The sequence below is a fragment of the Danio rerio genome, chromosome 12, assembly GCF_052040795.2.
Source record: "Danio rerio strain M-AB ecotype USA chromosome 12, GRCz13ab, whole genome shotgun sequence".
Taxonomy (NCBI): Eukaryota; Metazoa; Chordata; class Actinopteri; order Cypriniformes; family Danionidae; genus Danio; species Danio rerio.
This window is the reverse complement of record NC_141032.1, coordinates 51,537,119-51,564,651: the sequence shown is the minus strand read 5'-3', so window position 1 is coordinate 51,564,651 and position 27,533 is coordinate 51,537,119. Positions and strand designations below refer to the sequence as shown.

General features: G+C 38.1%; 1 protein-coding gene and 1 long non-coding RNA gene across 2 annotated transcripts in view; one reads left to right on the top strand and one right to left on the bottom strand.

Moving 5' to 3' along the window:
- Positions 1 to 16: 16 nt before the first annotated feature.
- LOC147841603 (uncharacterized) lies at positions 17 to 26,475 on the bottom strand. Its single transcript, XR_015504785.1, has 3 exons — positions 26,240 to 26,475; positions 1,043 to 2,991; positions 17 to 862 (listed from the first exon to the last, which is right to left on the bottom strand). It is a non-coding gene; the product is annotated as an uncharacterized LOC147841603 (long non-coding RNA).
- Positions 13,398 to 27,533, top strand: part of ctbp2l (C-terminal binding protein 2, like) — a gene marked incomplete at its 5' end in the record, with an annotated part of 49,462 nt that continues 35,326 nt past the window's right edge. The window contains 2 exon segments of the mRNA NM_001015064.2: positions 13,398 to 13,553; positions 26,386 to 26,410.

The window sequence follows — 27,533 nt, the reverse complement described above, 5'->3', positions numbered from 1 at the left end:
AGAGTTTTTTTTTTTCGAAATAGGCAAATTTTACAGCTCTCCTAGAGTTAAACAGTAGAGTTTTACCATGTTTTACTCCATTCAAATGATCTTAGGGTCTGGAGGCAGCGTTTTTAGCTTAGCATAGATCATTGAATCAGATTAGACCGTTAGCATCTAGTTAAAAATTATAAGAGTTTTTGTTTTAATAGATATTTTTATTTTTTAAATTTTGCAATAACTACCAAACAACACAACAACAATAAAAGAACAAAATACACGAGTAATACACAGTAAATAATAATAATACAAGGGCAAAAACTAACAAATAAACACTCAATAGGGGGCAGTGAACATATTAAGCCTGGTTTATACTTCTGCATCAAGTGACCGGCGTGACCCAGGGTGCATGTCTTGCATGTAGCTGTGCATTTATACTTCTGTGCGCTGTTTCTGTTGCTCTGCAGTAACACTTCAGAAACACTAGCTGGCAGTAGGTGTTCATGTTCCTCTGTGTCGAGTTTCTTCGCTGCTGTTTTGTTTTTTCTGAGTGCTACCTAAATGTACAAGTGGCTCACACTTGCTCATTTTGTGGCGGGAATTGGCGGATGTGCAGCAACTTTAACTATGAGGTAAACACAAAAGAACAGTCGCCATCACTGTGCCACACTTGTAAACACTCACTCCATCAGGCTCACGCGGCTCTCAGCCATGGTACAGCAGCAAAGCTCTCGATTATTACTCCAGAATGAGAGTATAGTTCCTAGTCATATCAGCCTAGAAAATAGCAACTTTCATTTTTCGGTTGGTCTTAGTTGATGCTAACGGTCTAATCCGATTCAATGATCTATGCTAAGCTAAGCTAAAAGTGCTTCCGCCAGACCTGAAGATCGACTGAATTCATGAAACATGGTAAAACTCTACTGTTTAACTGTAGGGTAGCTGTAAAATGAGCCTAGTTCCCTTTTATCATTGTCTTTTCCTTTTCAGTTGGTCTTGGTTGATGCTAACGGTCTAATCCGATTCAATGATCTATGCTAAGCTAAGCTAAAAGTGCTGCCACCAGACCTGAAGATCGACTGAATGGATTCAAACATTGTATTTACTCAATTTTTAATAAGGCAAGGGGTTTGACATTTGGAGTTTCTGGGTTTTCAGCAAACGCTTACAGAACAGCTGAAGTGTGTGTTGAAGGAGTGTGTAAAATAGCACTGAACTGTTCGCACACACACACACACACACACACACACTGACTGAGGATCTGATCTGGGAGACACCAGTGTTTATGACACACACATTTGATTTGAGCAGATCTGACTGGCTAACACACACAGATACAGACTCTCAAACACACACACACACACGCATGCGCATACATACACAGATACAGACTCACACATTCGCACACACACACTCAGACACATTCGCGCACAGATACAGATTCATGTATACAGAATCACAAACACATTACACACACACATACAGACTCACACACTTGCAGACACATATTCACAAACACACACACAGATACAGAATCACACATACAGACTCACATACACAAAGACGCACATAAATGTACACAGACACACAGATCAGACACACACATGCGCGCACATGCAGAGACTCAAATTATAGGCTCACATACGCACACAGATACAGACTCACACATGCACACACACACACATACGTACACTCGCTATAGAAAATCATAAACTCACTCACCTCATACACAAAAACTCTCTCTTTCACACACACACACACACACACCGGACAGATGGCGACCCTTGGCTCTCAGTGTAGGAACATGAAGCCCCTCGCTGCGAGTATGAGGCCGTGTCCACTGAAGCGTGTGTGCAGAAACACCTCTGATATGAGGAGACTCACACACACACACACACACACACTGTAACCCAGATCTCACTGTATCCCTCTGACACCCGACTGACAGATGACCAGAGCGTCCTCTCCGATATCCTCATTTCTGTCTTGTGTCTGTCTCTGTGAAAGCATCTAAAGCTCATCTTCAGGAAATGTATTTGTCTCTAAACCTGTGTGTTGTGGAATTGGAGAAGGCGTTCGACCGTGTCCCCTGTGGCATTCTGTGGAGGGGGCTGTGGGAGTATGGCGCCCTGTTGAGGGCTGTCTCATCCCTGTATGTACAGAGTTTGTCAGACTTGTGTCCAGTGCATGTTGGACTCCGGCAGGGTTGCCCCTTATCACCAATTCTGTTCATAATGCAGCCCTGGGCTGGAGGGGATCCGGTTTGGGGACCACAGGATCTCATCTCTGTTATCCGCAGACGATGTTGTTCTGTTGGCTTCATCAGACATGGAGCTTCAGCATGCACTGGGGCGGTTTGCTGCCGAGTGTGACACGGCATGGATGAGAATCAGCAACTCCAAGTCCAACCGGAAAATGTGGGTTTGCCATCTCCAGGTTGGAGGAGAGTCTTTACCTCAGGTGGAGGAGTTCAAGTATTGTGTGGTTCTGTTCATGAGTGAGGGAGGGATGGAGCGTGAGACTGGTGCAGCGGTCTATTGTGGTGAAGAAGGAGCTGAGCCGAAAGGCAAAGCTCTCCATTTACCTGTCAATCTATGTTCCTCCTCTCACCTGTAGCTTTGGGTCATGACTGAAAGGACAAGATGTCGGATACAAGCAGCCGAAATGAGTTTCCTTGGCAGGGCGCACTCTTATAGATACGGTGAGGAGCTCCAACACCCGGGAGGAGCTCGGAGTAGAGCCGCTGCTCCTCCACATCGAGAGAAGTCAGCTGAGGCGGCTCGGGCATCTGTTTCTGATGCCTCCTGGATGCCTACCGAGGGAGCTGTTTCAGGCATGTCCCACTGGGAGGAGGCCTCTGGGAAGACCCAGGACACTCTGGAGGGACTATGTCTCTCGCCTGGCCTGGGAACACCTCGGGATCCCCACAAAGGAGCTGGAGGAAGTGTCTGGGGAGAGGAAAGTCTGGGGTTCTCTCCGAAGACTCTCTTAAGCTACCCCCGCGACCCGATCCTGGAAAAGCGGTAGAAAATGAATGAATGACTGAATGAACGACTCTTATTTAATTTAATCATTTATTCCAGTGATTTAAAGATGATTTTTCAGCTTCATTTCTCCAGTGTTCAGAGTCACATGATCCTTCAGAAATCACTCTAATATTAAATATTTATTACTGTTATTGTTGTGACGTCACAGTGGTGATCACCTCATAGCAAGAAGGTCTCTGGTTTGAGTCTCGGCTGGGTCAGTTGGTGTTTCTGTGTGGAGTTTGCATGTTCTCCCCATGTTGGCGTGGGTTTCCTCCGGGTGCTCCAGTTTCCCTCACAGTCCAAACACATGCACTATAGGGGACCTGATCAACTACACTAGCCATTGTGTGAGTGTGTGTGTGTGTGAATAAGTTTGTATGGGTGTTTCCCTGTACTGGGTTGCAGCTGGAAGAGCATCCGCTGTGTAAAACATATGTTGAATAAGTTGGTGGTTCATTCCCCTGTGGCAACCCCTAATTAATAAAGGGAATAAGCTAAAAAGAAAATGAATGAATGAATGAATGAATGTATGAAGGTTTTGTTATTATTATTATTATTATTATTATTATTAAAATAGTCATAAAATTAATAATGACTGGACTAATAATTTCGAAATACATACAATAGGTAATTAATAAATATTTAATAAACAAGTATGTAACAATTAAAAAAAATCAATACCGCCTTGATGAACAGAGTTTCTCCGGTTTCCCCTACAGTCCAAACACATGCGGTACAGGGGAATTAGGTAGACTAAAATGTCTCTAGTGCATGAGTGTGGAAGAGTGTGTGTGAATAAGTTGGCGGTGCATTCCGCTGTGGCGACAAGAAAATGAATGAATGAATGTATGTATATATATATATGTATGTATATATATATATATATATATATATATATATATATATATATATGTATATATATATATATATATATATATATATATATATATATATATATATATATATATATATATATATATATATATATATATATATGTGTGTGTATGTATGTATGTATGTATGTATCACTCACTGGCCACATTATTAGGTACACTCAATGCATTTAGTAGACATGGTCAAGAGGATCTGCTGCAGTTCAGAGCGAGCATCAGAATGGGGAAGAAAGGGGATTTAAGAGACTTTGAACGTGGCATGATTGTTGCTGCCAGACGGGCTGCTCTGAGTATTTCAGAAACTGCTGATCTACTGGGATTTTCACGCACAACCATCTCTAGGCTTTACAGAGAATGCTCCGACAAAGAGGAAATATCCAGTCAGTGGCAGTTCTGTGGACGCAAATGCCTTGTTGATTGATGTTGAGAGGAGAATGGCCAGACTGGTTCCAGCTGATAGGAAGGCAGAGGGATTTTAAGATATTTGTAGAAGGCAAAGTCTTTAAGTGTGAATAGTGTTCTTGCAGTGTAGTTTTTCTTGGGAGAAGAACCCACAACTCAGCTGTGCTCTTTGAGTTTTGGGCTGATCAACATGACATACATTTCCTGGGACGCAGACCAGCTGGACTTTGTGTCTTGGTGAAACTGGGAATGTTTTGGGAAACTGAAGACAATGAAGCATCTGCACACGGCAGGAGGCAGAGAGAGAGAGAGCAGCTCTACTGCTGAGAGACACGACAACAGTGTTATTAAACGCCTGTTACACACTGAGAGAGCAACACACACTTACACACACACAGACATGCAGATACAGACACAAACATTGGACACATGCATGCATTTAGATACACAAAGATGCCCACATGCACACACGGACACAGCCACATACATTTACATAGACATACACACACAGATATACACACAGAGTTATACACACACAGACATACACACACAGATATACACGTGCACACAAATTTACACAGATACACACACACACAGAAATACACATACCCATGCATGCACGCACGCACACACACACAAAGAGCCCCCTGTGCTATTTTAAAAGTGCTGTGTGTGTGTGAGAATGAGTTTCTCTGCGTGTGTGAGTTTCTGTGTGTGTGCCTGAGAAAGTCAGTGTGTGTGCGTGTGTGGGTGAATTTGAGTGTGTCAGCGTGTGAAAATTTGTATATTTGTGTGAGTATATGTACGTCTGTGTAAATGTGTGTGTGCATGTGTATGTCTGTGTGTGTGTGTACACATATAAACACACTGTCAATCACTTTTAAATTCTTAAACACACTCTCTCTCTCTCTCTCTCTCACACACACAAAACACATTCATACACACACACACACACACACACACACACACACACAAATGCACACTCAGTCTTTTACACACACACACACACACACACGCACGCACGCACGCACGCACACACACACACACACACACACACACACACACGCACGCACACACACACACACACAGAGTGTTCAGTGACAGATGTGTGTGTCTCCTCTTGTAATGTAGTTTGTAATTGAAACAGAAACAGCAGCTCTGTTGATCTGAGCTCTGAACATCATTTATTATCAGCGAATCGTCAGATCATCTCAGATCAATAACAGCTGAGATTGTGCTGGTAAACAGCACACAGATACACACACACACACACGCACACACATACACACACACACACACACACACACACACACACACACACAAACTCAGCGGCCACTTTATTAGGTACACCTCTCTAGTAATGGGTTGTTCCCTTTTGTCTTCAGAACTGTCTTAATCCTTCATGCCAGAGATTCAACAAGCTACTGGAGATATTCCTCAGAGATTTTGCTCCATATTGTCATGATAGCATCACACAGTTGCTGCAGATTTGTCGGCTGCACATCCATGATGCCAATCTCCCGTTCCACCACATCCCAAAGCTGCTCTATTGGATTGAGCTCTGGTGACTGTGGAGGCCATTTGAGTACAGTGAACTCATCGTCATGTTCAAGACACCAGTCTGAGATGATTGAGCTTTATGACATGCTGCGTTATCCTGCTGGAAGTAGCCATCAGAAGATGGAGACACTGTGCTCATAAAGGGATGGACATGGTCAGCAGCAATACTCAGGTAGGCTGTGGCGTTGATGCTCAATTGGTACTAATGGACCCAAAGAAAATCTCCCCCACACCATTACACCACCACCACCAGCCTGAACCGCTGATACAAGGCAGGATGATCCATGCTTTCATGTTGTTGAGGCCAAATTGTGAGCCGAGCATCCGAATGTGTCAGCAGAAATGGAGACTCATCAGAGCAGCAACGTTTCTCCAATCTTCTATTGTCCAGTTTTGGTGAGTCTGTGTGAATTGTAGCCTCAGTTTCCTGTTCTTAGCTGACAGGAGCGGCACCCGGTGTGCTCTTCTGCTGCTGTAGCCCATCCGCCTCAAGGTTAGACGTGTTGTGTGTTCAGAGATGCTCTTCTGCAGAGCTCGGTTGTAACGAGTGTTTATTTGAGTTACTGTTGCCTTTCTATCAGCTGGAACCAGTCTGGCCATTCTCCTCTGACCTCTGGCCTCATCAACAAGGCATTTGCGCCCACAGAACTGCCGCTCACTGGATATTTCCTCTGTGTCGGAGCATTCTCTGTAAACCCTAGAGATGGTTGTGCGTGAAAATCCCAGTAGATCAGCAGTTTCTGAAATACTCAGAGCAGCCCGTCTGGCAGCAACAACCATGCCACGTGCAAAGTCTCTTAAATCCCCTTTCTTCCCCATTCTGATGCTCACTCTGAACTCCTCTTGACCATGTCTACATGCCTAAATGCAGTGAGCTGCTGCCATGTGATTGGCTGATTAGACAAACAGTTGGACAGGTGTACCTAATAAAAAGGCCGGTGAGTGTAAATACTGTATAAACAACATCTCCATCTAGGAGTTAAATATGAGTTAATATTTCTCTGTCATAAGAGTGTTATAATGTACGGAAGCCCTGAAGCGCAGGAGTGTATGCGTGTGTGTTTTTCAGTGTTCAGGTGTGCAGGGGTCAGTAATGAATCATATTAATCACATCAGTGTGTGTGTGTGTGTGTGTTTCAGAGCAGCAGGCCTGCCTGCGCTGGCTTTCAGGACAACTTTTACTATTATTAGTGTGTGTGCATTAACCGGACTCAGCAGTTCCACCGCTGCAGTCTCATTACATTTACAGGCCGGAGAGACCCAGACCAGCACAAAAAATTAATTGGAGGCGTTGCAATAGTGTGTATAAATCAGCGGCGGGACGACAGCTTTATGTGCCGCAGGGGCGAAGGAGGAGGCCTGGCTTTAATAGGACAAGATAAAACGGATTTTCTGGAGCTGCTCATTCTGTGTGTGATATGTGTTAATTCGGCTCTATCGTTTATACACTGCTGGAAACATGATTGTTCGGCCTCCTGTGAATTAGTTTTTTCTTTTATTTCCCAGTAGATGTTGAACAGATTCAGTAGTTGTTCACAGTATTTCCTCTAATATTTGTTCTTCTGGAAAAAGTCTGATTTGTTTTATTTGGGCTAGAATAAAAGCAGTGCTTAATTATTTTAACAGCATTTTAAGCTCAATATTATCGGCCCTTTCAGCAATATTAGTGTTGGATTGTCTCCAGAACAAACCACTGTTATACAATGACTTGCCTAATTACCCTAACTTTACCCTAATTACCCTAGTGAAGCCTTTACATGTCACTTTAAGCTGAACACTAGTGTCTTGAAGAATATCTAGTCTAATATTATGTGCTGTCATCATGACAGAGAGAAAATAAATCAGTTATTAGAGATGAGTTATTCACACTATTAGAAATGTGTTAAAAACAGAAATAGGGAGAAACACTGAGCTGGGCTAATAATATTAGTTCTGACTTCAGCTGTATTTCATGTGTAATGTGGTACGGGATGGCTCCTTTTGGGCCTCAACCCTTTGTTTGTCTCTCAGTCTGTGGGCTTGAGCTGAATCTCTGGAGATATTTCAGCTGGACAGGCCCATTAAAGCGTCCCGTTTTCTGTTATTGAGTGTAATGAAGTGTGTGTGTGAGTTCTCAATCTCTCAGGATGGAGTGTGTGTTTGACCTCTGAACCCTCGACCTGTCAGAGGACACGACCCCTGCTCAAGGAGACCATACAACACAGTCTGAACTGAAGTAAACGTTGCTCTGTTAGGAAATAACTAATTAGCGTGAATCATCCCACATAAACAACAGAAACACAATATTATTTAGTTACTACAGTTTTGGATTATACTTTATATATTAAAGTATTTAAAACTCTTTGTTAATGAATGCTCCAGTATACTGTAGTGGTTAACTATAGTGAACTGATAAACAGTAATACATACTGTAGTATACTCAAGCTGTTAATACTGTAAACTGTGGTATTTTTTAGTATGATATACCATATAATTGTAGGAAACAACAGCTATCTGGGCATTTGTCTGTATTGTAGTTGTTGTGTTACCATAGCAACTATAGAACCACTTCAACAGATCAATTACTTTAGTTGTTGTGTTACCATAGCAACTACAGAATCACCACAACAGATCAATTACTATAGTTGTTGTGTTACCATAGCAACTGTAGAATCACCACAACAGATTAATTACTATAGTTGTTGTGTTACCATAGCAACTGTAGAATCACCACAACAGATCAATTACTATAGTTGTTGTGTTACCATAGCAACTGTAGAATCACCACAACAGATTAATTACTATAGTTGTTGTGTTACCATAGCAACTGTAGAATCACCACAACAGATTAATTACTATAGTTGTTGTGTTACCATAGCAACTGTAGAATCACCACAACAGATCAATTACTATAGTTGTTGTGTTACCATAGCAACTGTAGAATCACCACAACAGATCAATTACTATAGTTGTTGTGTTACCATAGCAACTGTAGAATCACCACAACAGATCAATTACTATAGTTGTTGTGTTACCATAGCAACTGTAGAATCACCACAACAGATTAATTACTATAGTTGTTGTGTTACCATAGCAACTGTAGAATCACCACAACAGATTAATTACTATAGTTATTGTGTTACCATAGCAACTGTAGAATCACCACAACAGATTAATTACTATAGTTGTTGTGTTACCATAACAACTGTAGAACCACCACAACAGATCAATTACTATAGTTGTTGTGTTACCATAGCAACTATCGAATCACCACAACACATCAATTACTATAGTTGTTGTGTTACCATAGCAACTATCGAATCACCACAACACATCAATTACTATAGTTGTTGTGTTATCATAGCAACTATCGAATCACCACAACACATCAATTACTATAGTTGTTGTGTTATCATAGCGACTGTAGAATCACCACAATAGATCAATTACTATAGTTGTTATGTTACCATAGCGACTGTAGAATCACCACAACAGATCAATTACTATAGTTGTTGTGTTACCATAGCAACTGCAGAATCACCACAACAGATCAATTGCTATAGTTGTTGTGTTACCATAGCAACTGTAGAATCACCACAACAGATCAATTACTATAGTTGTTGTGTTACCATAGCAACTGTAGAATCACCACAACAGATCAATTACTATAGTTGTTGTGTTACCATAGCAACTGTAGAACAACCACAACAGATCAATTACTATAGTTGTTGTGTTACCATAGCGACTACAGAATCACCACAACAGATCAATTGCTATAGTTGATGTTACCATGACAACTGTTGAGTCACCACAACAGATCCATAACTATAGTTGTTGTGTTACTATAGCAACTGTAGAATCACCACAACAGATCAACTACTGTAGTTAATGTATTACCACACACACACTCACACACACAGACACTGAATAAATGCAGGTTGATGCAGTAGTTCAGTGTGTAGGGCGTGTTGACCTTGCGACCTTTAGAGGTCAGACTGAGGTCATCAGGGAAAATCTCAAGCCTGATCAGAGAATAGAGGAGTCACATGACCTTTGTGTTTGTGTGTGTGTGTGTGTTTGTGTATGTATGTCCGTGCATGTGTATTTGCGCATGCGTATGTGTGTGCATCTTTTACTGTATTTAGCTATTTAGGCAGAAATAATTTAACAATTACAAACAGTAAATCTATATTTAGGCCTATACAATATTTTGCAGTGATAATATAAATATTAAGGTGGAAAATTCAAATTTTCAACCGTTAGTATGCCGAGATACTATTGGTTAAACGCCGGCACAGTAGAACACGGAAGCAGCTTGAAGCGGAAAGCGTGAGGCTGTCTGGAGGTATTACCAAAGACTATAGAATACACAAGACGTGTCACTCGTATGTTTTTGAATGGGGAAAAGTATAGCTGTCAATATGGAGAATAAAGCCTCACCTAGTGGTACAGGAACCAATCATCGATTGCTATATGGTGAAAAAAGCCCGCCTTCTGGTACAAGAGCCAATCACCGATCTCTATGGACGAACGATACTATGGGGGAGGGGCTCAGACTAGGCGTGAGTTTCTGTTAGAAATTAAATTAAAGGGACAGCTGTTGTTTAATTTGATTGGTGATTCATAATATGAAATTTAATGGTAAGCTTGGCAAGCAATTTTGGAGAATTTAATGTTTCCCCGTTCAGACAGAATGCCCAAGAGGCGTTTCAAAGATGGCTGCCAAGTGAAATGACTTGCCTTTGAGGGACTATGATATTATAAAGTTGATGATCACAACACTGCCATAGCAAACTGTGAGATATGTAAACTTGGGATTACAAGAGGTGTAAAGGAAAAGGCTACATTTAACACAACAAACCTGATAAGGCAGCTCAATAACAAACACCCGACACAATACAGCGAGTTTACCCAGGCAACCCAAGCAAAGTTTGAAGAGGAGATGCCTGTGATGATGCGAAGACACAAGACATCACAGCCCAAATGATCACAATGAGGGACCTGTCATTCGCCTTTGTAGAGAACTCTGGATTTCTTATGCTTATGTTTGTGTATTATTGAATCGGGTAGATATCGGATCAGTTTGTGTTATCGGTAGATACTCAAAATCAACTCGATACTCGATAGCATGATCGGGATATCCCTAGTATTTGCTGCAGATGATTATCATATGCACTCTTCCCTCTTCCTCAGTTTCTAACGGCAGACTGAAGCGTCTAAAGAGGATTTCAGTCTGTAGGGGGCTTGACCTTTTTAATTATTCACACACACCAACTACCTGACACACACACACAGTCAAACTCACACCATAAGTCTGACACACACACAAACACAACAACTTTCTGACACACACACAAACACACATTAACTATCTGACACAAAGAAATGCACTGACACACACCAACTCTCTGACACACACACACACACACACACACACACACACACACACACACACACACACACACACACACACACACACACACACACACACACACACACATTAACTGTTAATACAGACACACATGCACACAAACTGTAATGCACACACTCGCACACACTAAAATAGTTAGTTTGTTTTCCTAATAAATATTGACTACAAATATTTGTTTAAAATGCTCCTTTCACTAATTGAAATAATTGTAAAATAATATTGTATTATTTTAAGATAATGTGTTTTATAATATTGCTATAAATGTTTTACCAGTTGTGCATGCTTTGGCGGATTATTTAAGGGAATATATATGTCAAGGGCTGTACATGAATAGATTATAAACAAATGAACATTTGAAAAGATATTAATGCCTAAACACCATGGAGATGCCTTTCTTTATTAATTGTGCATGTGTTTACAATGCATTGTGACAGAATATAAAACTCCTGGATTTGTTAATACACTGTAATTTTAAATAATGTGGAAGTTTTTAGTTAATGTCAATGTCAATTAGTTATAATTAGATATATTCAACGATATTGACTTTATTACTATTATTATTATTATTATTATATTATAATATTATTATAATTATTATTATTATTGTTATTATTATTAATATTATTATTAATATTATTATATTATTGTTATTATTATTATTATTAATATTTTTGTTATTATTGTTATTATTATTATTGTTGTTATTATATTATTATCATTATTATTATTATTGTTGTTATTATATTATTATTATTATTATTATCGTTAATTATTATTATTATTATATTATTATTGTTATTGTTAATATTATATTATTATCATTATTATCATTATTATTATTGTTATTATATTATTATTATTATTATTATTATCGTTAATTATTATTATTATTATATTATTATTGTTATTATTATTATTGTGTTATTATATTATTATTATTATTATTATTATTATTATTATATTATTATTATTGTTATTATTGTTAGTATATTATTATTATTATTATTATTATCATTATCATTATTATTTTTATTATTATTATCATTATTATTATTATTATTATTATTATTATATCGTTATTATTATTATTATTATTATTATTATTATTATTATTATATTATTATTGTTATTATTATTATATTAGATTATTGTTATTATTATTATTATTATTATGAACGTTATAGTAATAACATTAATATTATAGTAATATGAAATAGTCTTAAATGACTGGAGCTTATGGTGAATGATCATCATGTGAGTCTGCTCTCCTCTGCTGGTCAGTGTTTGTCATTACATTTTTTTTTTTTTTTAAGATTAGATTCAACTTTATTGTCATTACACATGTACAAGTACAATGCAACGAAATGCAGTTAAGGTCTAACCAGCAGTGCAATAGCAGCAAGTGCAGGATACAGGAATAAGTTATAAAGTGCAGTTATGTTCTCATTCACATTTATGTTCTCATTCACTTTTCGCTACTGAAATATTGGTGCAGAGGTCGCTGGTTTGAGTCCCGACTGGGTCAGTGTGTGTTTCTGTGTGGAGTTTGCATGTTCTCCCCGTGTTGGTGTGGGTTTCCTCCGGGTGCTCCGGTTTCCCCCACAGTCCAAACACATGCGCTATAGGGGAACTGATCAACTACACTGGCCATAGTGTATGAGTGTGTGTGTGTGTGAATGTAAGTGTGTATGGGTGTTTCCCAGTACTGGGTTGCAGCTGGAAGGGTATTCGCTGTGTAAAACATATGCTGGAATAGTTGGCGGTTCATTCCGCTGTGGCCACCTCTGATATCAGAGACTAAGCCGAAGGAAACTGAACGAATGTTATTATCTAATGCAGTATTTTATCCATCGGGTGACAGTAAAAAAAAATCAGATGAATTTATCTGAAGCTTAATTTAGCTTTTTATACAAACAAAGTGACATTAAATTAGACATGACAGTCTGTTAACTGTCCCCATCATTTTCCCTTTCTTCTCAGATGGGACAGTGGGCCGAATCAAAGGTGGTCATGGCCCATCTCTTGCCTGCGGGCTCTAGTTTGGGCGTCTCTGCATTAGTGTCCCTGCATTAGGGCTGTTTGTGAACTCTTGTTTAGTTTTCTGATTGAGTGTGTTTTTCTGTGTTTCAGGTGTTGTGATGCCCTGGATCGACTCTTCAGCAGTGTGTTAGACGTCAGAGGGACAGACACAAGTGTGTGTGTGAGTGTGTGTGTGTGTCAGCATGGCTCTGACCGACAAACACAAAGTCAAGAGGCAACGACTGGACAGAATCTGTGAAGGTCAGACTCTTTTCTTCTGCTCAGAAACGTTGGAAGTGTTTTATTTTCAGGCAAAAATCTCAGTAAAGTATTTAATAAGCTCAATAAATAGTCATCCACCTTAATATATAGATTAGTGTATGCTCCATTCAGCCGGCTTTGCCTTTAATTATTGAATTAATGAGTATTACAGCTCAGTTTGTGAACAGACCCCCTTAATGATTATGCTGAGTGGATGACCCTGGGGCGACGTCTAAGCAATTAGTTGTTCCACAAATCATCATAATATTTACTTTTATGCCTGGAGCAATCCGGTTAGGTAATAAATGGAGCTGATCAATTGTTTATTAGTATAATCTTTTCCCTTACATGTCATGACTGACCAGTCAGTAGAATAATTATACCAAGATGTTTCTGCGTTAACAGCTGCAGCTGTGTTTTTTTGTGCTGCAGTTCACCAAACCGAATATTAAATGAGTAAACAGTGGGCGGGGCTTGTTTTTAATACTGCGAGCTGATTGCATGTAGTAAAGTAGGCGTGTCATTCAGACAGATGGGGAGAAGGGTTTAGGGAGAGTTATTACAACCTAACAGACTCCTCCTGCTCACCATTTCAAATAAGGTGAAGCTGCAGGCCCAGAGACCCAACCGCACGCTCAGACCTGCACGCTCAGACCTGCACGCTCAGACCTGCACGCTCAGACCTGCACCTCCAGACTTATTGTTTTCTGTGCCACTTGCTGTTGGGTTGGGTGAAGCGGCAGGTACGGAGACCCAACTGCACGCTCAGACCAGCCCTTCCTAGCGAGTAGCAACATCAGACACGCCAGAAGATTATTGATTTTATTAAAGCGATTGCTGAAAATGACCAGGTCTTATTGCATAAATCAATGTGGCATAAAATATTACACTAACAAACAATTATTATTTCAGTGTTTGATTTGATCAAAATTAGTGGCAAACGATTTTATGATATTTACAGCTTGCTCTTATTTTCGGTGTTATTGTACCATTCTGGGACAATTTTCTGGGGCAAAATAAAAAACTTTAAAGTAAAGAGGTTAAAATAAAATGTTTAAAATATGACACAATTATTATCTGTAAAATATTTGAGTGCTATGTAGGTCTAAAGCCATTACTGTATTATCTCTCTGAAAGTTCTAGCACAGACAATAACAGTAACACAATAACAGTTTAATAATTGTTAACCAGTTCAACTCTGCGTGCCCGGTACCGGGGACAAAATGACGTCATCAGGAGAATAACTATAGATTTAAGAGATCACCATATGGTGAAAGCTTAGAACAGGGGTCACCAACACGGTAGCCCGCCAGGTTCACATGAGTTGCCCGCGGGCCTGTTCTAAAAATAGCTCACCATAGCACCACATATGAGTAAGCTGCATCTAATATTTTTATGGATATTCTTTTTAAATCACACTTGCATTGGTGTAAATTTGAAAATTATTTAAAATTATAAATTAAAAAAAAACTTTAAAATCTATTTCAGACAAATGAAGTGTTGCATATTGATATTTATCTAACTTGTTAAATCATTGTTGACTGTGAGAAATCATTAACATGATCAATGTCTTCACATAGATGAATATTATTAATTATTAATAATAACATATAATTAAAAGTAAATTAAGAAAATGTGTTTTTTTATAACTGGTAGTCCTTCACACTAATCGGTACCCAAGAAGTAGCTCTCAGTTTCCAAAAGGTTGATGACCCCTGGCTTAGAATGTCTATTTTCAACTGATGCACATCACTTTGATATTTGTTGTACTGTAACGAAGTTATTTACACTTAATTTACACTCGATGTCTAATATCTCGACCCCCCCTGATCACATCGCTAATATTAGACACACATTGGCCAGTAATACTTCAAATTAAAGCTCTCATTCCCAATAATCAGGATCCACTGCATGAGATATTGCATGACGAACGGGAAGAGAGCGGTCCAAAAGTCACAGATCAGACGCAAAAAAGTTGTGATTTCCCACCCTTCGGTTGAACTAACATAATTATTGCATACTACATGATAAAAACAAAATTCTTTTCTCTAGTGTCTCCTGACAAATGCTGGTAGCAATCAAAACCATCTGCAGTTTGATGGAGCATACAGAGCCTGAGTTATACACGTTCTAAATCAGGCTTTACAACAAAAAAACTAAAAGCGGTTTGTGTTGAGGTGGTTCATCATAGGACAGACAGTATATATAATAATATTTAGCACTTTCAGCAGTTCTGTTTGTATTTTCAAAGGGTTTTCTGTAAAATGACACTGAGATATTGCATTTATTGTACTGTATGAGGGTATGGGGAGACTTCAAAAATAGGTAGGCGGAAATAAAAAAAGGCATTTTTCCTGCTTGCAGTTGGAATAGAATAACTCTCACATAAATTATTATGAATAAAAACATCATTTTTTCTGTGTTTGCTGACACCAGGAGCAGACTGGCCATCTGGCAAATCTGGCAAACGCCATAAGGGCCGAACCATTTTTTAAATGTGGGCCGGTCACCTATTTTATTGATTTATTTTTTCATATGTATTGTTTTTTTTAAATGTAGGCAGCTTTTATCCTGTGCGAGATGTGAATATTATGATGATGATGGTAATAATAGTAAGAATAATAGTAAATGTTAAGCAATGGCCCAATTGGCAACAACCGGCTGGTTTCGAGATGGGCCGACCCAATCTGAGGCTACTCAGATGTAATCAAAATCTGGCAAGAATGTCAAACAGAGTAAGTGCAAAAAAAAAAAGGGAAAGGCAGTCAAGTCAGACATTGCCAAATACATCAAATTTACTGAACTAGTCTCGAAAGGGGGCAGTGTGATGGCGCAGTAGGTAGTGCTGTCGCCTCAGAGCAAGAAAGTCGCTGGTTTGAGCCTCATCTGGGTCAGTTGGTGTTTCTGTGTGGAGTTTGCATGTTCGCGTGGATTTCCTTCTGGTTTCCTTCACAAGTCCAAACACATGCTATAGGTGAATTGGGTAGGCCAATTGTTAATTGGGTAACCCAGTATAATGGGTTGCAGCTTTGAGGGCATCCGCTGTGTAAAACATGCTGGATAAGTTGCTGATTCCCTGATTAATAAAGGGACTAAGCCGAAAAGAAAACGAATGACATGATTGCATATATAAATGGGCTGCTTTTGTTCCGGTCACATGCATTAAATGTTTAAATATCTCTTAAATAAGATACTGCTTATATAATTTCACCATCTGTACACCAATATAAGTAGTGAATGTGCGTGTCCTTTGGTGGGGCTGTGTCGGTGTGGTAATGTGGGCTGGTGTGGCTACAGTGCCAGGGCTGAAGTTTAGTCCCAGTCCGCCCCTGGCTGACACCTGCTGGAAAGAAATAAAATAGTTTCCAGGGTGCTGAAGCACTCAAGGCCTGAGATACACATTTCCAAACTTCAGTTTATGAAAAAAATGAAAGAAAGAAAAAAAACGTCTTTTTTGTATGTTTATTATAACACAGACAATATATACAATAATTGTTTTCACATCTCTGCATGTGGGTATGGGAAGCTTTTTAAATAGGAAGGCCAAATTCAGGCAGAATTACCCCAAATAGCCCCAGAGCTTAATAATTACAAATAAGTTTTTTGAAAATCCAAATATCAGTTAATCTGCATAGAACTTACAATATGAGGTTAAAGCAATACTTATTTGCTTGTGACTTGTGTATTTTTTATTTTCTCAGATTGATATTACAATTTAAAAAGGAGGTAATACAGTCACCAAATGCTGCAGATATTTCCACTGTTGTTTTGCTTGAGAAATGAAAAATCTCCCCAACAAGAAAGTAAAGTGTTTATTTTATTTCATGTTGTTTTCTACATAGAACGTTATTTATTTATCCAATTATTATTTTCTCCATTGTTTACAGCTTGATGAGTTGTAGGACCTCTTTAAAAAGTACACAAAAATAAAGCTTGAGAACTGAGAACATTACACAGAGTACTATCATTTATTGTATGTGAAAAAATTTATTGTATATGAAGATAATATTCATTCCCTCAACTCAATACGAAACAGTGATAAATACATTCAATGTCTGAAAATATTGAAGTAACTAAACAATATCTATTTACAAATACAATGAACAAAACTGCAACAGAATAATTGCATTAAATCAAAATCTATCATTCATTCATTTTCTTGTCGGCTATTCCCTTTATTAATTCGGGGTCGCCACCGCGGAATGAACCACCAACTTATCCAGCAAGTTTTTACGCAGCGGATGCCCTTCCAGCAGCAACCCATCTCTGGGAAACCACACACATATTTCAAGAGTTCACACTTAGCTGATAATCAATAAAGCGTATTTAGCATGCTGTCCCGGGAGAGAGCCCTGAGCTCGTAATATCCTCGAGCCCGGGGCTCCCTCCCGTTAGAAGGGCGAGAGGGGAATTCGAGGTCTGGTAGGTCTCGAGAACTCCCCTGCTTGTCACCGTGAGAAGTGTAAACTCAGGATGTATTGGGTGATAATTTGTTTTGGTCGATTGGCTGTGGTTTATGTTTTTGGACGGTGGGAGGAAACCGGGGAACCCGGGGAAAACCCACGCGAACACGGGGAGAACACGCAAACTCCACACAGAAACACCAACCGGCACGATGGGTTGGACTGGCGGTGTTCTTGCTGTGAGGCAACAGTGCTAGCCACTGGGCCACCGTGTCGCCCGATCAGAAAAAGTGGGAGGATGTAGGGGTGAAAAGGGGGGAGCTTCAAGACGAATATAGCTGGAGGGAAAAACTCAGATTATTTATAATGCTTCCGTAATCATCTAATTGATTGATTGGCTGATTACGGAGCTAACAAGGAGCCAGCCGTGTTGATTATAAGCATGTGATCCTCTCAAAATTAGTTTATGAATAAACCACACTTACACTCACACTCATACACTACGGACAATTTAGCCTACCCAATTCACCTGTACCGCATGTGTTTGGACTGTGGGGGAAACTGGAGGAAACCCACACGAAGGCAGGGAGAACATGCAAACTCCACACAGAAATGCCAACTGAGCCGAGGTTCGAACCAGCGACCTTCTTACTGTGAGGCGACAGCACTACCTAATGCGCTACTGCCTCGCCTAAATCAAAATCTAGTTAATCTTTTACATAATAATGTTTTCAATCATAGTGTATAATATTTTATAGTAGAAAATTAGTTTAAGTTACAATTTATAAGCAGCTGAGTTCATGTTAGTCGATCTTTCAAACAGCAGGTGGCACTGTCTGAGAAAGCGATTGTCTGGAAGTGCAGGTCTGAGGTGCGGCTGGGTCTCTGGGTCTGCAGCTTCATAATGTTGACCATTTCTGCTTGAGGTCTCGACTGACAAGGGGCGTGGTTAAGTGTGTTAACCACACCCACCACCTCAGGCAGACCTAATCAGAGAATTTAACTCAAACAGGAAGTGCATTTTCAGATCTAAATTAAGGATTACAGGAGCAAACTATTGTTCTGTTTGTAATGGCATGCACAGATGAACTGTTCAGCACAGTGTGAGCTAACAACATCGCTATGCTTTGTTTTGATTGTAATGTATACTGGAATGAGGGCTTATAATAATGACACTCCTCCTGCTGAAACCCTCTGCTGGAGATCATTGTGCACCACAGACATGAGTTTAATCAGCGGATCTGCAGGGAACGATCTGCAGCGCTGCAGGGAAGCCAGAGTCTGTGTTTCTCAGAGAAGAGCTGAGCTCCTGCAGGCCTTCAGCTCCGTCTGCTCCTCCATCTGCTTCTTCATTCTGATCTGCTGTGAGTGCAGATGTTGATTTGCAGATGTGCATATCTACAGCATGTGTTCACTGTGTGCTGAAGGAAAGCCCAGCGCTGGTGTGAAGCTGCATTTATACACCTGCTGGTGTCATCGCTGTGGATGTTCAGGGAAACTGTAGTTGATTGCTGAATCGGCGTGTTTGCGGAGGCTTTTGTTGTAGTTTTTTAAGTCTCGATATCTTTGCGTTATTTTTAAGACAGCTTTTGGATCTCAGTATTTTGGGTGGTTGATTTCTGGTGATAAAAATGACAGCAGAGAGATTTCATTTTTTCCATTATTTAGCTTCAGTTTATTTATTTATTTGTTTTTTTATATGTTTTGGGATATTTTTAAGATATTTTGAGGTCTTTTTTGTGTAATGTTGGTGGAAATATTCAGGAGGATTATTGTTTATTTATTATTTTGTTCTTAGGACAGCTTTTGGTTTTCAGTATATTATTTTAGGATTTAAAGTTTTCTTCAATTTTTTGTATTTAGACATTTTAAGCATATATTTATATCTACTTTTCCCAATTTTGAGGGGATATTTGGCGATTTTTAAACATTACATTTCAGCCTGTGTGTGTATATACTGTATATACATGTGTGTGTGTGTGTGTGTGTGTGTGTGTGTGTGTGTGTGTGTGTGTGTGTGTTGGGGTGGGGTGGATGGGGCGGGGGGTTGGGGGGATGGGGGGAGTGTCAGTATTTGATCTTCAAGTTTATTTTTAAAATTTTAATAGTTTAATTTCAAATAATATTGATCTATTTAATGTATTGCTGTGGACCGTCGCCAAGGGGTTGTTAGATGGTTGCTAGGGTAATCTGGGTGGTTGATTTCTGGGGAGACAAAAATATTTTTTTAGCTTTGATTTTATTTATTTAGTTTATTTGTCTTTTGGGATCATTTTAAGATATTTTGAGCTCTTTATTGTTTTTGTTTAACATTGGTGGCAATATTTGAGATTTTAAGAATGTTTGTAATGTTAGGACGGCTTTTAGTTTTCAGTATGTTAGTATTTCATGCATTCATGCATTCATTTTCTTTTCGGCTTAGTCTCTTTATTAATCAGGGATTTGCACAGTGGAATGAACCCCCAACTTATCCAGCATATGTTTTATGCAGCAGATGCCCTTCCAGCTGCAACCCAGAACTGGGAAACACCCATACACACTCATTCACACACACTCATATGGTCAGTGTAGTTGATCAGTTCCCCTATAGCGCATGTGTTTGGACTGTGGGGGAAACCGGAGCACCCGGAGGAAACACACACCAACACGGGGAGAACATGCAAACTCCACACAAAAACATCAACTGACCCAGCCGAGACTCGAACCAGCAACCTTTATGCTGTGAGTCGATCGTGCCACCCACTGCACCACCGTGAAGCCATTACTATATAATTGGGATAAAATGTTTCTTCGATTTCGGGTATTTAGACGGGTGCTAGGCTGATCTGAGTGATTGATTTCTGGTATAAGTGGGATTTTTGCGGCATCTTTTAGTTTATTTTTTGAATATTTTGAGGTATTTTTTTGGTGTATTTTTAAAATATTAAATTGCTTAATGTTTGAGGCAATCTTTGGAAGTTCAAGGATGATTTTGTTGATCTTTTAGCTGTGATATTTTTGGATTATTCTTAAGAAAGCTTTTGGTTTTTAATATTTAAGTATATTATTTGAGGTATTTAGACATTTTAAAGAAAAATCTAAAATATATTTTTTTAGAGGGTATTTGTGGATTTTCAGACGCATTACATTTTAGAATAAATAAATGACACTATTTGGTCATTAAGTAAATTTTTTTCTCATTAAATACAGTTAAAATAATATTCAGTTATTTATTTTGCTTATTTGATGCATCTCAGGTTTGGCACAAATGCATTTACACTGCTTTTACAATAAGGAAGTAATCCTAACTTAAAACAAATAAATTAAAACAACAAAAATTGTACTAAAAAAAATTTTTTTTTATTATTGTAAAACAATAATATAGTTACAAAATGTACAAAAAATGAACTAATAGTTACAAAAAATGTACAACAGTAAAGTTAAAACGCTAATATTGCACGCCAAACCCTCAGTTCAATTCATATCTGTTTTATATTTGCTTAATTTGTGGTTTATTTGTGTACATTTGTCAAATTAAATTCATAAACAGTACATTTTCTCTTGTGAGATCAGATGTTTATCATCAGTGTAGTTCTGAGGGGGGTTTTCTGTGATTTTATTGTTGTTCATGTAATTTTCCTAAAGCTTATTAAATATGATTAATTCAACATTCTCGTTCTGATTCTAAAAAATATGAATTAACATATTTTTTTCATTAATTTTTTTTAAATTTAGGTTTTTAATCATTTTAGGGGTTTTAATCTGATGTCAAGAATTACAGAGAAAATAACTAAAATTTTACAGCAGTGGGTAGTGCAGTCGCGTCAAAGCAAGAAGGTCGCTGGTTTGAGTCCTGGCTGGGTCAGTTGGTGTTTTGTGTGTGGAGTTTGCATGTTCTCCCTCTGTTGGTGTGGGTTTCCTCCGGGTGCTCCAGTTTCCCCCACAGTCCAAACACATGCGCTATAGGGGAACTGATCAACTACACTGTGTGTGTGTGTGTGTGAATGAGTGTGTATGGGTGTTTCACAGTGATAGGCTGCAGCTGGATAGCATCCGCTGCGTAAAACATATGCTGGATAAGTTGGCGGTTCATTCCACTGTGGCAAATCCTGATTAATAAAGGGACTAATCCGAAAAGAAAATGAATGAATGAATAAATAAAATTTCACAGCATGACTTCATCTAGAAACAGATTAAATATTAAAATAATATCATAAATGCACAGTAAAAATTCTTGCTGCCTTAATCAAATTAACTTCTAACCATCTCAACATACATCAAACTACTGAAAATGTAAAGTTAAGCTGAGTATAACTTAAAAAAAATGACTTGAAACCTAATTGACTTATGAGGAGGATGAGGAGATTCCCCCCAATGTGTAAAGCGCAGTGTCCAGAAAAGCGCTATATAAATGTAAGCTAAAATAATAATATTAATAATAATAATAATAGTTATTATTATTATTATTATTATTATTATTATTAATATTAGTAAAATAAGCACATAAAATATTAGTTGTCTTGACATTTTGTCAATATATATTTTACAGCATAGCCTAATAAACGTCTAAACTCTCCATGCCGAGCATGAGATTGAAGTGAATCATTAATTATACATGTGTTGTGTTCAGCATTAACAGGTTCTGTCAGATCAGTGTGTGTGTGAGGATTAACACCGTCTGACTGAATCCCAACACACTGATCTAAATATGGCCACCAGCCTCCTATTCATGCTATAATGATGCATTAGATTGTACATGAGCATACTGAGATATTGAGAGATGTTGTAATGTAATGACATGTGTGAGTGTTCGTCATCAGCAACAGTGGAATTAAGTTGTTTTGATTGGATTAATCCCTCATAGCAGGACAGTAGGGAAGGATAAACCCCGCTGGATTAGCATTAACCCTCTGCCAGTGTGTTGTCCTGCTGCTTTTCCAGTTTTATCATATCATCCCCCTAATTATTTACATTTGCATTAGATTTAGCAGACGTGATATATGGCAATATATGCAAATTACATATATATAGACTGTGGAGTTTGCATGTTCTCATGGGTTTCCTCCGTGTGCTCCGGTTTCCCCCACAGTCCAAACACATGCGCTATAGGGGAACTGATCAACTACATTGGCCATAGTGTATGAGTGTGTGTGTGAATAAGTGTGTATGGGTGTTTCCCAGTACTGGGTTGCAGCTGAAAGTGCATCCACTGCGTAAAACACATGCTAGAATGGTTGGTGGTTCATTCCACTGTGGTGACCTCTGATGAATAAGCAGCTAAGCTGAAGAAAAATGAATGAATGAATTATTTTGTGTCTGAATGATGACAGTGATCGGGAAGATCCTTCACACCAGAGATGAACAATATTGTCCTGAAGGCAAATAGTGATGAAAGAATGAGCATCTCGTCCTGTTTGAGTGTGTGACGTGTGTTTACTCGATGAGTTTGTGTTACTAACCTGTTGTGTTGGCCTATTCTTCTTCTGTCTGACTTGCTTATGTTTCCAGGCCTGAATAATTCAGCGATTACCTGACAGTCACATGATAGCATGACCTCAAGTGAAGCTAAAAAATGTGTGCCGGAGATCAGGGTAGGGTTGCAGCAGCTGCTCGTAAACTAGATGGTGAAGTCCACACTAGAGGCCGTTTAGTGCGCAGGTTAATATGTAGCCTAGTTGTATTGTAAAGGGACACTAAGTTACACACATTGACTCAACTCTAAATATTAAGGCAACTGCAAAAAATGTTTCTTAGTTTGAGTTTTAGTCATGTTTCTAGTCCAAATATCCAAATACTCTGAAATCATTTTCTAGACAAGCAACAAATATTGTGTTGTTATAAGAAATAATGAGTCAAAATTGAGAGAGTTTTCCTTAAAGGTGCAGTGTGTTAGTTTGACACCCAGTGGTTGTACCAGGTATTGCATTCCTGTATCTAAACAAATGCAAGCATAGGTTGCCAGATTGAGGACCAACAGGATTGAGTCTGACGATTGAGCCTAAAGGCTCAATATTTTTGCTTGCCTATTAATGCTTTCTAATTTAAAAATATTTAGATATTTGGACTAGAAACGAGACTAAAACTCTAAGTAAAACAGCATTTTTTTTGCAGTGTGCACTGCTTGTTTGAGTTGCCTCAACTTTAACCGAGTATACTACAGCTCTTGGGTTAAGAGTTGAGTCAACACAAAAAAAGCTGTGCACAAGTTGCCTTATAATTTTTAAGTTGAGTCAACATTAGATTTTTTCCAGTGTAATTTAAACATAACACTACATTCCAACTAAATATGTCCGACATCCTCGATTTATAATAATAGAAAAGCGATGACTGCGAGATCTATTTACATCAAGGAACTTGTGATTGTGATGTCGGCAGCTACTCTCACATGGTCGCTCACTGAAGCTGAGCAGGGCTGAGCCCGGTCAGTAGCTGGATGGGAGACCACATGGGAAAGCTAGGTTTCTGTTGGAAGTGGTGTTAGTGAGACCAAAAGGAAGCGCTTAACACCCCAGTATAGTGAAGGGGACTCTATACTGCTCAGTGAGAGCCGTCTTTCGGATGAGACGTTAAACTGAGGTCCCGACTCTCTGTGGTCGTTATAAACCCAGGATGTGCTTGAAAAAAGAGTAGGGGTTTATTCCTGGCCACATTTGCCCACTCTGTCCATCATGGCCTCCAAACCATCCTCATATCATAATCAGCTTCATCACTCTGTCTCCTCTCCACCTATCAGCTGGTGTGCGCTCTGGTGCAGTATGGCTGCCGTCACGTCATCCAGGTGGCGCAGCACACTGGGTCCTGGATGAGCAGATTCCCTTAATTTTTTAAAGTGCTTTGAGTGTCCAGAAAAGCGCTATATAAATGTAAAGAATTATTATTATTATTAATATTATTATTATTATTATTGTTGTTGTTAATTATTATTATTATTATTATTATTATCATTATTATTATTATTTATTATTATTATTGTTGTTAATTATTATTATTATTATTATTATTATTATTATTATTATTTATTATTATTGTTGTTGTTGTTGTTGTTAATTATTATTATTATTATTATTATTATTATTGTTGTTGTTAATTATTATTATTATTATTATTATTTATTATTATTGTTGTTGTTGTTGTTAATTATTATTATTATTATTATTATTATTATTATTATTATTATTATTATTATTATTATTATTATTTATTATTATTGTTGTTGTTAATTATTATTATTATTATTATTATTTATTATTATTATTATTATTATTATTATTGTTAATTATTATTATTATTATTGTTGTTGTTGTTGTGTTGTTGTTGTTAATTATTATTATTATTTATTTATTATTATTATTATTATTATTATTAACATAGAAGCGTCTCCCTTTGCTCAGTCTCTTATTATCCTTCAATTTTGTTTCTATCATTAAGACTTAAAAACACCACGAATGAATAGTATACCTCAGCAGAAATTCCCATTTTTATAGTCTGTTGTCATTTTCTTCTCTCGTCTCTCAGCACTTGAGTTTATTTCAGATAGTAAATAGTAAAGGCCTTGTCTGATTGGTCAGATTTGGATAAACACCCTTTGCATGCAGCAGACAAATGCTTGGCTCTGTTGTACATCTAAAGTGCACTTCTCTGTGATGTGGATGTTACAATAATATTGCTGCAATAAAGATCATTTTTCGATATGTTTGTGCAGCCCTAATGCATAAGTTGTATATTAGTGTCCTTTTACATCACAATTACACTGTATTTAGTGTTTATTTGCAGGTGTGAAGTGCATTATTAGATGTTGATCTCCGCTCTGTTCACTTCTGATGCTGAAAATTCAACTCCACAGTTTAACAAAGTGACTTTTATTGACATTTTAGTCGTTTATAATGTATCAGTAATTATATCTAGAGATAAACAAGTCTGTAAAATAATAGAAAATGTCCTGCAGTTTATTACGAGGTGTCTGTGGTGTAATTTACAACACCAGCACACACAATATAGCACTGCACACTATTACACATGCGCAGAAAACACACTTATTACAACTTTTACAGGTTAAAAGTTCCCATAATGATCCCAAGATCCCATAATGCAGTTCGGAAGCAGAAATACATAATAAATATCTAAAAACATGAAGCACAAAATACGTGAAAGTGCTCATTTACGCTTATTTTTACAGTGTATTCTGTTTGAACCTACACACTACTAGTGCAAAAAACCCCAGGTGAAGTGTCTCACACACACACACGCACGCGCACACACACACACACCTACATGCAGAGAAACATGAGAAGTGAAATCAAGCACCTGCTTATTTTCCCCCTCCTCACAACCGTCCTCTCCTCTTTCTTCATCCATCCCGGCGTTCACAATCGCTCATCTGTCCCTGCGTGCTGTACGGGGAGTTTTGGGGCTTTTCAACTCTTCGGAAACCTCCATACGGACGTGCGTAGACGCCTTCTGTTGCCCCTCCATCGGGTAAAGATTTCCTTACATCTCTTGTGGCTGTAGTCAGTATGTGTGTGTTGCTGCATGTTTATTCTGTGTCACATGCTGTGACGTTTACACTAAACTGAAGTGCATCAGTGTGCATTTAACTAGAACTACACCACACTGCTCTCCTGCTTGCTTGAATTGCTGGAATGCTCCACAAAAAGTTGTAATATTATTTATATTTTATTCTCTATTTATCAGTGTTAAAGGGATAGTTCACCTGAAACTAGGGCTGTGCGTTATTTACGATATTTTGCGATGTATATTGCGATATGTATACAAATTCACCAGATGACTCAATATCTCTATCTGGAAACGATCTATAATGTTAGATTGATAAGGGGGATTCTGCAGTCTACATACAATCTAATAAACAATCTATACGTACAATCAAGAACAAGATTGCATTGACATTTGTATTGTTTTTTAAGTCTATCTGTATTCAAGTATACAATGTGAATGATAAAAATTATAGAATTAATAGTTGCTAAAGTCACAAGTGGTGCAATCCATTGTGCCTGAATGCTTTTAAAATCATTCTACAGTCACAGGCATCGAAAACACATGCAAATGATGACATATAATACAAAGTCAACATTGCAGATCCTCACTATAGTGAACGATCACACTGCGATATCCATGCTGAAATTTCACCATTCCCTTTTCACAAACCTGTTTGAGTTTGAGAAGATATTTTGAAAAATGCTGAACACTTGAAGCCATATCGAAGTCAATGGTAACAGGATTATGACATACTTCAAAACAACCTTTTTGTGTTCAACAGAAGAGAGAATCCGCTTATGGGTGGTTAAATAGTGAGTTTATTTTTAGGTGAACTGTCCCTTTAAGCTGCTTTGACACAACAAAAATGCATTTCTGTCTTGGAGATTTGGACTAGTTTTTAGTCTATATATATATATATATATATATATATATATATATATATATATATATATATATATATATATATATAAATGGATTTAAAATATATATTAAATCAATAATAACTTTCTAAACAAGTAAAAAATGGATTTATTTTCAGAAATTAGTCAAAATTAGGTGAGTTTTTCTTTACAAGGAAATGAATCTGCCAGTGTGAGAAGTGCAG